This window comes from Panicum virgatum, chromosome 2N (genome assembly GCF_016808335.1).
Source record: "Panicum virgatum strain AP13 chromosome 2N, P.virgatum_v5, whole genome shotgun sequence".
In the NCBI taxonomy this organism is placed as follows: Eukaryota; Viridiplantae; Streptophyta; class Magnoliopsida; order Poales; family Poaceae; genus Panicum; species Panicum virgatum.
The window spans coordinates 37,288,338-37,302,635 of NC_053146.1; the positions used below are offsets into that span (position 1 = coordinate 37,288,338).

At 42.2% G+C, this 14,298-nt stretch overlaps 1 long non-coding RNA gene across 1 annotated transcript; it reads right to left on the reverse strand.

Annotated features, from left to right (window-relative positions):
• Positions 1–8,592: 8,592 nt before the first annotated feature.
• Positions 8,593–9,085, reverse strand: LOC120658812. Its single transcript, XR_005668853.1, has 2 exons — positions 8,944–9,085; positions 8,593–8,854 (listed from the first exon to the last, which is right to left on the reverse strand). It is a non-coding gene; the product is annotated as an uncharacterized LOC120658812 (long non-coding RNA).
• Positions 9,086–14,298: the final 5,213 nt, after the last annotated feature.

The following is a 14,298-nucleotide window of genomic DNA, read 5'->3' on the forward strand; positions in this document are numbered from 1 at the left end:
TGTTGTTTTGTGTAGTAATACATGTTAAATAACTACTCTATAAACGATTGCCCATATGCTAAGTTATGTTTGCTAATTGTTAGACAGCCACTTTATCGCGAAGTGTGTATGTTGTAATACTGTTTCTTGCATCACATATAGATACGACTGTTCTAGCAGATGGGACGTACGAGCTGATCCCGGAGTTTGAAGGTGGTGATCAAGAAGCCCAGGTGAACGCCGCTACACTAACTGAAGACCCGGGCCAAAGTCCGGAAGAGCCCAAGGCTGATTTAGCTAGTGACTACCGCGAAGGCAAGCCCCGGACATAAACCCAGTATTTCAAATTATGCACTTTATATACTACTTACTTGTGCATTTACAGTTCTTAGGATTTGAATTAAAATCCTAGATGCATGATCCTAGGAACCTATGTACTGAACACTAGACTTGAGTTCGAGTAATTGCTATGCTTATAGGACCGGTAAAAGTCGAGTGATTGCCTCTCACTTGCGAGCTTAATAGGAGTTGCTTGTTTTCTTTTACCTGCAATCACTATAAGGACGTCGGACGGGGTCATGTTCGATATCATGACCTTGGGTGAGACCCCGTCTGTGTTGATAAATTCTGCTAAGGTCGCGGTGTGTGGTAGCGGTGGTTAAGTGTTTGAACGTACTAGCCACATGCCGTAAATATGGTACGCGGTAAGCCTAGTAGCTGATCGGACCGGTGAGTGGATATACCTTTCACTCTCTCTTAAAGATAGGTTTTTATGTTTATGTTGCGCAACACCACGGGTGCAGGGAGGAAGTTGGCGCCCTGTAGTCGGGGAGAGTGACCCTATCCACAAGCCGGAATGAAAGGTCAACAGTTGTTTGGGAATGACCTGACGGTGTTCTAAACGTGTGTGTTAGGTTTACCTTGCAAGGTTGAAAATCCGATTCGAATTGTCCGTCTCTCACGGATATTGAGACTACTTGATCCCTTTGCCACACAAAGTAATAAGAGTAATATTATTATGATCAATCTTGATGTTTGACTAAAGTTCTACCATGGTTGATTAGAATTAGTTGCTTACATAGAATGGTTAATCAACAAGAATATTGAAAGCTAAAATGTGAAATTAAGGACCTACTCTTTGTTGCATTTCAGCAAAAGGAAAACCCAGAGCCTTCTAGAACCCTGCATAGTCTAGTTAAGTGGACTAAGTATATCTGTTGACGGTTAAGTCTTGCTGAGTATTAGTATACTAAACCTTGCTGTTGAATCTTGTTTCAGGTATGAGTTTTGAGGACCAGACCGCTAGTCTGACTTGGCCCTGCTCTTTGCCCTTTGGCTGGTCCGTAGAGTGGGATCCGTCTCCGGCCGGCAATGACCCCGACGAGTGATACCTTGCTTGGGCTAGCTTGGTATCCTTTTGTGACGTGTTGTAGCCGTCGTGTTTTCTTTCCGCTGCTTAAACTCTGAACTTTAAACTTATATTTTGTATAACGTTTTACTGAGTTTGGATCTGTAATAATACTTTGAACTTGTTGTAATAACTACTATGCCTGTGTTGTAAAATATATGGTTGTAATATCTCTGGACTTGCCTTCGTGCGGGGTATGCTTGTTCGATCCGAGATCTGGTGGTTGTATCGGGACGTTACCCGACAGACCAAGAATTGTTCCGTTTGAAGTGCGTTTGAGTCGGTGTTGCCTTTATGGTGATGGCCAGTGCACTTGAGCCGGGATAATTCAGGTGGTTCTGCCGCAGCTGGTATCTGAGCTGCAAGTGTACACCAGAGGTGTTGGAACCTTAAAAATTGATTTTCGTATAAAATTGGACCAACAAAGTATTTATAAAGTTACATTGGTTTCGTTAAGGATTGTGCATAGAATGTAAAGCCCTAGGGAAATTTATGGGAGTTACTAGGTGGCTATCTACTTATGGTTTAATTATATCTGACTTCCAGCACTTTACATTTCTGTCAAACCTTACTTTTGTGCACAATCAATCTTTTAAATTCTGTAACAACGCACCTATGCTAAAGTAAGAAGGTAAGGATCCTCAGTCAGCTGAGGGAGTCTGACCTTCCCGTCGGTGATGCTAGCCGAACGCTGCCCTCAAGCAGTGGCTTACTTGAGGTACTACTAATATACCAACTATTAGTTTACTATATTGGGAGTAAAGTATACTCAGTCAGCGGAGGGAGTCTGACCTTCCCGTCGGCAATGCGAACCGAACGCTGTGCTCAAGCAGTGGCCAACTTGAGCTACTGCCAATATACTGACCATCGGTCGATTATATTGGGAGTAAAAGTACCCCGTGAATACGTTGCCGGGTAGCGTATGAGCACTGTCCATGCAGTGTTGGACGCATGGATGCCGCTTCTATAGTGAGTGGTAATGTGTGGGAACACTTTCATGAGTGCTGGCATGAAAGGTTCAATGCATATATATGTTCTGTCAATCTTCTACAGGTACACTAACCGCGATTCGATAAGTTAAGAACAGTTAGAATTTATCTACTAGATATTATAGGGAGAGACGTATTTATGTTATGCCACCGTACTAACCGCGTAAGCCCAACAATAGTTGGCAATTGTTTATCTTGTGAGGGCGAATAGAACGTGCATGCATAGTTTGATGATGTTTGGTTTGATTCCAAGGATTTGAAATTGTTACAGGAGTCTTTTTAAGGAATTTCTAGCGTGGATCTTCATGAATATGTCTTAGTATGATTAAACAATAAGTTGGGTTAAAACTTGATATTAGGAGCATGTTTGTTGAAACACTTAGACTTTCTTGGAGGTAAAAGATGGAATTGAGTCATGACTTCATCCTTAGCCCCATCTTGATGTCATAATGATCTTTTTGTTCCATAGAATCTCAAAAGATGAACCAGTACCAATTGTGGTTTGTTTACTTCCTGAGTCTTGTGAAACCATATAATCTTTTGAATCAGAATCACATTTTTCCACAGTCTTCTTAAAAGCTTTATTTGAGAGGTCTTGAGATAATCATATAACTCACATTTGAATCTTTTTGATTCAGATGGCGGACCTTCCGAGTATCTTCTGGGATGATGATGGATATGCTCATACTGATTGCCTGTACTGGGAGGGCTTTCCTAGGATTTTGTGAGATACGCTTCGTATTTTCCACTACCCAGAACCACCCTGGTACAAGGGACAATAGTTTTCTGAGGATGGAGTACAGAAGTGCAGTGCCACCATGACCATTCCTCAGCACCCCACATTGGCTTAGCTACCTATTGAGATTGAGGCGGTTGGATATCGCCTTGTGGACGCTTTTGAGGCAGCAGCCCTCAAAGCTATTCCCACCTTCTGTGAGCACCATTCGAATGAAGTGGCCGCTTATCCTTTTGGCTTGTTTCCGGCAGTCAATGCTGGCATCGCAGAGTGGCCCTTCAGGACCACCCACTTTGGACACTTATCTGGAGATGTGGCTGATGAGACTATCCAGGCGGTGATTAGGTATATGAATGCCCAATACCGCTATCAGGCCCTTCAACAGAGGCACATGAATCAGGTGAGACACTCAGATTCAGGGGCTTAATGAGGCTGCTGCTGGGAGAGATAACGCCATTGCACAGTACGAGCTTCAGGTTCTGGAGCATGGTGCTGAAATAGTGCAGCGCAACACGATGATTGCTTTTCTTCAGGAGCAGGTTCACGAGCTCCAAATGGAGCTGGGTGATGCTATAGATCATATTGGTATGCTACATGAGCAGCCAATGCCCCCAGCTATCCTAGCCGAGCCTGCAGCAGAAGAAGAAGACCCAGAGGAGATTGAGGGAGTCTCAGAGATAGATTCCAAGCACGCGCCTGCCGAGGCTAACCCTCAGCCGGACGACTCTTCCTCTGACAGTGCTTCCTCTGTGGGCAACCTCGATGACTTCTAGGCATCTTAGGATTGTCCTAGATAGCATGTGATTTTCCTTGTTGTAGTATATGTAAATAGGGAAATGAAATGTTGTAAAATAGCCCTAGGAAGGAGTACCACTTGTTGTAGCATATGTGGTAAGGAAGTGTGATGCTAGGTTTGTAATATAAAGACTACCTTGGATGTAATATAAGTAGTGACTACCAGTTTAGAAATCATGACCTTTCTGCTAACCGAATTTTTATCTCTTCATCTATGCATTTTCAGGCTGTTTGATGAATACCAAAGTTGTTGCAAATTATGTAACGTGGGTGCTCACCAAATTTTAGACTATTTGGATCTGTGTAGCTATATTTATAGTCAAAACACTATCATGATCCTTGCTGAACGACGAAAAGTAAATTTTTAGGTTACCTTCCTTACTGTTTTCCTTCTAGAGTTGAATACCGAAATGGTAGAGTATGAAGTTATCTAACAGCTGACCAATTTTGACCTATGTTGGTTGAGCAAATATGTGTTATGCATATTGTGTTACACTGCATTTTGTTAAATTCTGCTGATTTTGTTTTGCTGTCCAATGTATGATCATTGCACATACCATTGATTTTGGGAGCAAGGATAATGTATCTAATGGATATCTTCCATAATTACAGATGGTTGGTCATACCCGTGGATCGCCTGAAGGCTTCAGCTGTGAAACTGGCAGTGGATCTCAGTAGCCACCGCCACCACCGCCGAATCTGGCCGAGCTAATGGCCATGCAAATTGAATTGCTTCGCAGCTGGTGCAAGGGCAGCAGAATCCGCCACGCCAGCAGCAGCGTGGAGGACGTGAAGAGTAACCAGCGGGTTACCAGGAATTCTTTGGTACCCAACCCCCGCTGTTCAGCCGGACTGATGAACCATTGGACGTCGATGCTTGGCTCCGTACTATTGAGTCCAAGTTTGCTTTGCTAGCAGTACCTTGTGCTGATGCGAACAAGGCTCAGTTCGCCGCCCAGCAGCTTCGTGGCACCGCTCGCATTTGGTGGGATCACTATTGTGCAATGCAGCCTGCTGGACATGTTATCTCTTGGGAGGAATTCCGGAATGCCTTTAGGACACATCATATCCTTGAGGGACTGATTGAGAGGAAGTTGAATGAATTCTTGGCTTTGAATCAAGGGACCCGCACTGTTCTTCAGTATGCACAGGCCTTCAATCACCTGTGCCAGTACGCAGGCCATCATGCGGATACTGATGCCAAGAAGTGCGACCGTTTTTGTCGTGGCCTCAACACCAAGCTCAAGGAACGCCTGAACCTTGTTCAGCCAGATACTTATAATGAGCTGGTCAACATGGTCACTACTCAAGAAGATTGCATCGCCACGCACCGCACCGAGAAGAAGCGAAAGGCACCAACGGGACTCTCGAGTACTCAGCCACCGAGGTATCGTCTGGTGCAGAATACTCCACCAAGAGCTCCACAGAGAAATACCCCAATGGGCAGGTTTGTTTTTAGGCCGCCTCAGCAACAGGGAGGATTCAGACCTCCAGTCTTTCAGCAGCCACAGCAGTTTGGCCCAAGGCCAAATGCACCATAATTCAATCGCGGGAACGGCGACAATCGATGTTTCAATTGCGGCAGTACTTCCCATTTCGCCAAGAATTGCCTGCAACCCAAGAAGTCTTATCCAGGGCAGAACTCCAACCAGAACAACAAGGACAAGGGCAAGAAGCAAATGGTGCAAGTCCGACAGGGGCGAGTTAATTTCACTACTCTAGCAGAGCTTCCCGAAGGAGCACCAGTCATGTCGGGTATTTTCTCTATCCACAATAAACCCGTAGTCATATTATTTGATTCTGGTGCAACTCATAGTTTTATAAGTGCCAAATTTGGAGCAAGGGTAGGATTGGATTTTTGTCATACCAAGAGATCTTACATGATAGCAACCCCTGGTGGGAAGATAGCTTGCAATCAAATCATTAGACATGTGCCAATTAAGTTGGGTAGCAAATTGATAAAGACAGATTTGATCTTGTTGAACTTAGAAGGCATGGATGTTATTTTGGGCATGGATTGGATGGCTAGACATAAAGTACTGTTAGATATCTCTTCCCGAGCTATCGAGATAGATTCACCTTGTTAAGGAGCCACCATACTCTATCTGCCACAACGAGAGTGCTTCAACTCTTGTGCCTATGCCATAAAAGAAATTAACATTGAAGATATTCCTGTTGTGTGTGAGTATGCGGATGTATTTCCAGATGACTTGCCTGGAATGCCCCCTGATAGAGATATCAAATTCGTTATCGAGCTTCAACCCGGTACTGCCCCTATTTCTAAGAGGCTGTACCATATGCCTCCAAATGAGTTGGCAGAATTGAAAATCCAACTTCAAGACCATCTTGACAAGGGTTTTATTCGTCCTAGTGCTTCACCATGGGGATGTCCAGCTCTGTTTGTGAAGAAAAAGGACAACAGTTTGAGGCTATGTGTTGACTATCGACCACTCAATGCGGTCACTATTAAAAACAAGTATCCTCTTCCCCGCATTGATATCCTGTTTGATCAGTTAGCTGGAGCCAAGATTTTCTCTAAGATCGATCTTCGTTCTGGCTACCATCAAATAAAGATCATGCCCTGTGACATTCCGAAAACAGCTTTCTCGACCAGATATGGACTCTATGAGTATCTGGTTATGTCTTTTGGTCTTACCAATGCCCCGGCATACATTATGTACCTGATGAATTCAGTCTTCATGCCGGAGCTTGATAAATTCGTCGTGGTGTTCATCGACGACATTTTGATCTACTCCAAGAATGAAGAACATCATGCTCAGCATTTATGCATCGTTCTTCAACGATTACGAGATCATCACCTTTATGCCAAATTCTCCAAGTGTGAATTTTGGCTGGATAGTGTGAAATTTTTGGGCCATACTATCTTTAGTGAAGGTATATCGGTTGATCCAACTAAAGTGAAAGAAGTGATGGATTGGAAACCTCCTACTTCAGTCCATCAGATTCGCAGTTTTCTCGGTTTAGCTGGATACTATCGTCGACTCATTCCTGATTTCTCCAGAATAGCCAAGCCTATGACGAAGTTATTAAAGAAAGGAGTGAAATTTGTTTGGAATGATAAATGTGAAGAAGCCTTTCAAACTCTCAAAGCACGACTAACTACTGCTCCAATGGTGGCTACACCGGACAGTACCAAACCTTTTGATGTCTATTGTGATGCTTCTGGTATGGGACTTGGTTGTGTACTTATGCAAGACAACCGGGTGATCGCTTATGCATCAAGAGCTCTCCGGAATCATGAGAAGAACTATCCAACACATGATCTGGAGTTAGCAGCTGTCATACATGCTCTTAAGCTCTGGAGACATCATCTTATGGGAACTCATTGTAACATTTACACTGACCATAAGAGCCTCAAGTATATCTTCATCCAAGCTGATCTCAACATGAGACAGAGACGCTGGCTAGAATTGATAAAGGACTATGATCTAGAAGTGCACTATCATCCAGGAAAGGCTCACTACAAGAAACCATTTAATCAGTGACGGAAAGAATTCGTCATGGATCACCAAAAAAACATCATAAAACAATGTCTGTGATGATTTCAGATAGCGTCATGTATTGAGCGTCACAGATTAAATTGGGTGATGATTTTAGCAAAATCGTCACGGATCAGCACAATCCGTGACATTTCTTAATCGTCATAGGTTGCTCATGAGCCCATAACAGCCCAGCCCAGGCCTAGTTCCTGTGACGAAAAAAAACATCATAAATGTTGCCACATGGCAACTAACATGGCTATTGATGTGGATAATTTTGATGACATGGATGATGACGCAGTTGGTGACATGGCAGGTACTGATGATGTGGATGATGACGTCGACAATGATGTGGCTGCTGACGTGGCATATGGTTTTTTGGGTTACATAGCCCACTTGTTAATGGGTCCAATTTAGAACTGGCCCACTTTGATGGGCCAATTTTTCTGCCCATATACAAGCCAACAAGAAAAGCCCATTTATCAAAATGATTAATTCAGCCCGCAAGATTTATCAACCAATTTGACCAGGATTACAGATTCAAAATGATCAAATTTAGAACAGCAGCACATCACCACCCCATAATACATAGTTTTCCGGCCTAGATCACATGCATGCTTTCATCTAGCTTTACAACAGATTCACTATGGCACATAAGCCAACTACAGCACCAGAAACAACAAATAGCACCACCAACAACAGACAAGTACCAGCAACCAAGGAAGCAAAGAATTCTTTTTCACCACCTATTAGTTTTGATGAGAGTGTTGTGGCAGCATATTTGGCTAGCAATAATTTCTTCTCTACGAGGCTTCTCTTCTATTCTAACAGCTAGTTCTTTAACCCTTTAAATCACCTGCAGAAATTAATGTCAACGCATAGTTAACTTTTGAGAATTGCAGGGAACCAAAAAGATTGGCTGCTCAAAAGAAAGATGGTAATTACAGACATACATGTCTCTTCAAAGTAAATTGAAGACAAACATTTTTATTTGAAGCTTCAAATATGCTAGATCAAATAAGCAGCTCTGGTAAATAAGCTTCAAACATTTCAATAGATGGGAAGCATCAAATAAGTACTCAAACTGATTAATAAATTGACATGTCACAAACAGCAAGTGATTAAATTAGATTTACTGTTTCTTCATTCAAGGAAAAGAATCATGCTTGCATTAAGACAGATGGATAAGAAGCAACATGGCTAGCCTCACATGTTTCCTTGTATGTTGAAAACAAGATAGCATCTAAGCACAAAATGGAAACATTTTTTCAATCTGCATCTAAGAGAACGAACCAACATGCAAAAAAAAATAGATCTGAGCATCAAGAGCTTTCCATTTTACCTACAAGAAAGCAAAGACCTCAATCCACTCGTGTTTTGCACAGATGAGAACAAAACGTGAGTGATTCACATCCAGTTATGAATCGCAGGTGCTGAACTAACGAACCTACAGAATAGCAAAACAGAGCTAACCAAGTGACCAAACTGGATCTGTAATATCTGAACAAACTGAATCATTGAAGTCTGGATACTAACCATTAGCCATGGTGTTTCATCAATGTCATGTCAGCCTTGCTTCCTCGTGAGGAACCCCATCAATTTGGGTAGGGACCAAGGAGAAGTGACAACAACATGGTGGTGCCGCCTTGCCGCGTCGCTCCTGAGCACGCCCGAGCAACGCGCGTCTCCTGCGCGCCGCACGTTCTCTCCTCCGCCCGTGTCTCGCACACACCGCCGCCACGCACGTCCTGCACTCCACCTGCACGCGCCGCTTGCTACTCCGCCCGTGCATGCACGCTCCGCTGCGCCTCCAGCCTTGCTCGCGCCGCACCGTTGCCGGGCCCGCACCGCCCCACGGCCTCGCCCGTGCACGCCGTGCCGGCCGCGCCGCGGATCTGAAGTAGGAGGGAGAGAGGAGCGATCTTGACGGGGGAAAGGGAGAGAGGAGGGTGCCGCTCGCCGGACTCCAGCTAGCCCGGCCCTCGTCCGGCCGGTGGAGCTCGCCCCGTGCAGATCTGAGGAAGGAAGGGAGAGAGGAGGATTTGGAAGGAAGTGGGGAAGAAGCCGCCGCCACCATAGGGAACAACAGGAGAAGGGAGAGGAGGTAGGGTTCAGCGTGGCTCCGGTGACTCTCTTTTATAACATGAGAGTATGATTCAAACCGTTGGATCGGAGATGCATGGTCAAGAATTATTGGGCCTAGTGGGCTGCTGAAAAACAGCCCATATTTATCGCAATTAGATGGGCCGAAATCAGACCCATCTCAATAGACTTCACCGTTTAATATTTTTTATTTTATTTTTTTAATTTAAAGCACCTTGTGATGTAAATTGTAAAACAATATATCTTGTATACTCTAATATATTTTTTAAAAAGTAATATACTACATCTAAGTTGTTGCGTATGAATCTCAACAGTTACAGAACTGGTTTGCTATATTTATAGTTTAAATGAGTTTCTATGTGCTTATCAAAAATAATTTCAAATTTAACTATGTCTAGCTCAAATAAGATTAAAAAAAAGCAAAAAAATTATATTTCAGATCATATATTCTATTTTAGCTCATATACTAAAAATATATGAAAAACTCAATTGTCTTCTAGGGACAATTCAAACTTCTACATCTAAATTGGCACATAATAATTATAATAATATCTAAATTTGGTCTGAAAATTCTACAAATTGGAATGACAACATAATTTTGGTCGTTTAGCTTCCCATAAAAAAATCAAGTAGTTCTAATAGTATGTCACTATACATTGTTCACAAATGGATACTTCTCTCACATAGTTTCATATATCTCAAGTCAAACTTTGAGATTTGAATAACTCATAACATGTTCGAACTTGTATGCACCTCAAATTTAGACACCACCTTATGTTGACCATAACATTGAAAAATATCAAGTTACATTAGCAATTGTTATGCAAAAACATGTTTTTCAATTCTCTATTTAATTGGAATAAAACATGTATTACGAAAACAATCAAGATATAATAATTAACATACAAACAAAAGCCACTAAATAAAAGATCCTGATTTTACAAAAATTCAGAAAAAAGAACCATCAAATTTGGAGTTCATATGAGGAATAAATACTAATTACAAAATTTAATTCCGGATCAAAAAGAAAAAGATGAATCACACATCAGTTCTTCATTGTAGGGCCACGTCACAACACTAGTATATAAAACAATTATTATCCAACGTCACCACAAACAAAGGCCTGGCTCATTGGTAGGCCACCTGAGTCTTATCGCCATGCCCCGGGTTCGAATCCACGCTGCTCTCTGCGCCTCTTTTTTCTTCAAATTATTAAAACATGAGATACTAGTCTATAAATAGGATAATACCGTTCATCTCTGGTGTAGAGCAGTTGGTAGGGCTTGCGCTTCTTATCTTGAAGATCAGAGTTCGATGCCCTATTAGCTCACATTTTTTTATTTTTCTAAATTAAAGCACGTATATTAGTATATAAAGGATAATACCAAACTTCTTCACAAATGAAGGTGTAGAATAGTGTTATGGTGCGGCGGCCTGGTCTTGGAGACCATGGTTCGAATGCTCCATTCTCTCTTTTTTTCCCCAATTTTTTATCGTTACTTTTTTTGGTGAGCAGCTCTTTGTTTTTCTTAGAATTTTTTTCTTCCATCACAAGCAAATAAAGGCAACTTATTTTGTGACGATTTTAATTTTCAATCCATGACAGTTATCAAAGGTTCGTCATAGAAACTAGGCCCGAATTGGAGCCCAAATGGGCCATTTGCAAATCTGTGACGATCTCTGAAAACATTACAAAAATTTCGTCAGAATTCGTCACAGATTAAATGGTTTCTTGTAGTGGCTAATGTGGTTGCGGATGTACTCAGCCGCAAGTTAGAATGCCATTGTCTATCTGTAGAGCCATTCAACAAAACTCTATGCCAGGAAATGATGAAACTAAACCTAGAAATGGTACCTCAAGGAAGTCTGAACCATATAGTTGTCGAGCCTACACTTCATGATAGCATCATCATGGCACAATTATATGATGAAGGTATCAAAATCATCAAGGAAAAGCTATCCCAGGGAGAAGCAAAGTACAAGTGTTTCCGTGTGGATCATAAAGGAGTTTTGTGGTTTGAATTTCGTCTTGTTGTACCCAAGAATCACCAGCTTAGAAAACAAATCCTTGATGAGGCACATCTGTCGAAGTTTTCTATTCATCCCGGTAGTACCAAGATGTAACAGGATCTTAAACAGAATTTCTAGTGGACTCGAATGAAGAGAGAGATCGCCAAATATGTTTCTGAGTGTGATGTCTGTCAAAGAGTTAAAGCTAGTCACTTGAAAGTAGCTGGTACTCTCCAATCTTTACCCATTCCATTCTGGAAATGGGAGGACATCAGTATGGATTTTATTGTTGGCTTACCCAACACTTCTCAGAAGCATGATTCTATTTGGGTAATCGTTGATAGACTCACCAAGACCGCTCATTTTATTCATGTGCATACAACTTATTCTGCCAAGAAATATGTAGAGATCTAGCTCGACCAGATTTTCCATCTGCATGGAGTTCCAAAAACAATCATTTCTGATCGTGGGGCGCAGTTCATTGCACGTTTCTGGGAACAATTGCAAGAATCCCTTGGAACCAAATTGATTCGTAGCTTAGCTTATCATCCACAAACAGATGGGCAAACTGAACGAATCAATCAAATCCTTGAAGATATGTTGAGGGCATGTGCTATTCGATATGGCAAGAACTAGGATAAGTGCCTCGCACTGGCAGAGTTTTCATATAATAACAGTTATCAATCCAGCTTGCAAATGGCACCATTTGAAGCGTTATACAGTCGAAGGTGTCGAACTCCTTTGAGTTGGTCACAAGCCGGAGAACGCAAAGTCTTTGGGCCAGATCTAGTCATTGAGGCAGAAGAGAAAGTCAAAGTTATCCAGACTAATCTTAAAGTAGCCCAATCAAGACAGAAAAGTTATGCAGACAAAAGAAGAGAACCTTTAAAGTTCAAGGTAGGGGATTTCATATATCTGCGAGTATCTCCTACTAGAGGTGTTCAACGCTTCGGCATAAAAGGGAAATTGGCACCCCGATACATCGGACCATTTGAAATCATCGAAACTTGTGGTCCAGTTGCCTACCGAATCCGTCTTCCTTCTCAGTTGGCCGCCATTCATGATGTCTTCCATATCTCTCAACTCAAGAAGTGCATCAAAGTGCCCACTGAGATCATTAAACCACAAGATATCAAAATTGAAACCGATCTATCTTATGCTGAGTATCCAATCAGAGTTCTTGACACCAAAGAAAGAAGTACCAGAAGGGAGAAAGTTAAATGTACAAAATCCAGTGGAATCATCATACTGAGGAAGAAGCCACCTGGGAGACTGAAACTTATCTCCAAAGAAATTTTCCCGACTTTCTTAGAACCAATCCAGGTACCAAATTTTTCCGTCCTTATTCTTCTTGTAATCTCGGGATGAGATTCCTTTTAGGGGGGAAGGCTATGACACCCTAGGTGTCTGCACAGTAGAACCGCATTTATTTTATGCATCATGTGCTTAATTTGCTTGAACAAGGGTCTTATTTTAAAAATATAAGGTTAATTGTGTAAATATGATTTGATGCAAGGTCCTTCCTATAATTTAATTTGAATAGGGTGGGCAAATGTTGCTTTTGTGGTGGGTTTCTTTGTAAAATTCAGTGTAATCATTACATGGCAGGAAATTTTACTTTTCAGTCTGAAATTAAGGTGAATTTGCTTTGGAAAAGATGAAAGTCCATTAAATTCAAAATCCTTTCTATGTTTTCAAAATAACCTTTCAACCTTTGGTTAAATCAAATTTTGCACAACATCAAAGTTGTAGATCTTTGCCCTTTGGCTGGTCCGTAGAGAGGGATCCGTCTCCGGCCGGCAATGACCCCGACGAGTGATACCTTGCTTGGGCTAGCTTAGTATCATTTTGCGACGTGTTGTAGCCGTCGTGTTTCTTTCCGCTGCTTAAACTCTGAACTTTAAACTTATGTTTTGTATAACGTTTTACTGAGTTTGGATCTGTAATAATACTTTGAACTTGTTGTAATAACTACTATGCCTGTGTTGTAAAATATATGGTTGTAATATCTCTGGACTCGCCTTCGTACAGGGTATGCTTGTTCGATCCGAGATCCGGTGGTTGTATCGGGACGTTACCCGACAGACCAAGAATTATTCCGTTTGATGTGCATTTGAGTCGGTGTTGCCTTTATGGTGATGGCCAGCGCACTTGAGCCGGGATAATTCAGGTGGTTCTGCCACAATGTAGTCTCCCTGTGCATGTGTTACCATTGGTGTAGAACTGTTGTACACAGGAGGAAACTGAGTTGGTGCTGCAGTATTAATCGGCTATGTATCCCCGACATTCCTATCTGTCTGAGCCTGAGAGTCAATCGGTGATGTCTCAGTAGCCGATCTAGTAGGGGAGAAAATCATCTGACTGGCCTGCTGATAGGCCGGTCCCATGAAGCCAAGCATCCTCCTATCTTCCAGCATCTTGAGCACAGCATTGTGAATAGAATTGGCAATGATCGGAGCATGACTCATGAAAGCTTGCCCGATTGCTTGATTCATCAGATGCACCATCCTATTCTCTTTTTGTGACTCATCATAAGGTGGAAGAGTAGGAAAATCGTAATTTTTGAATACCTCTCCACTCCTATTGGTACTGAAGGATAAAAGGCACCGTTGCTCATAAGCTTCAGTGGCTGCTTTGAGTTCTGCTTTTTGCTCCTTCTTCAGCTTATCCTTGTCGATCGGGATCTAGTTCTGTGGGGAAACCTTACCCTTCTCTTCAGTTGTCATCTTGATGTTTCTGGTCCCACCGGGCGTGCCAAAAGATGTGTTGACGCGAAAT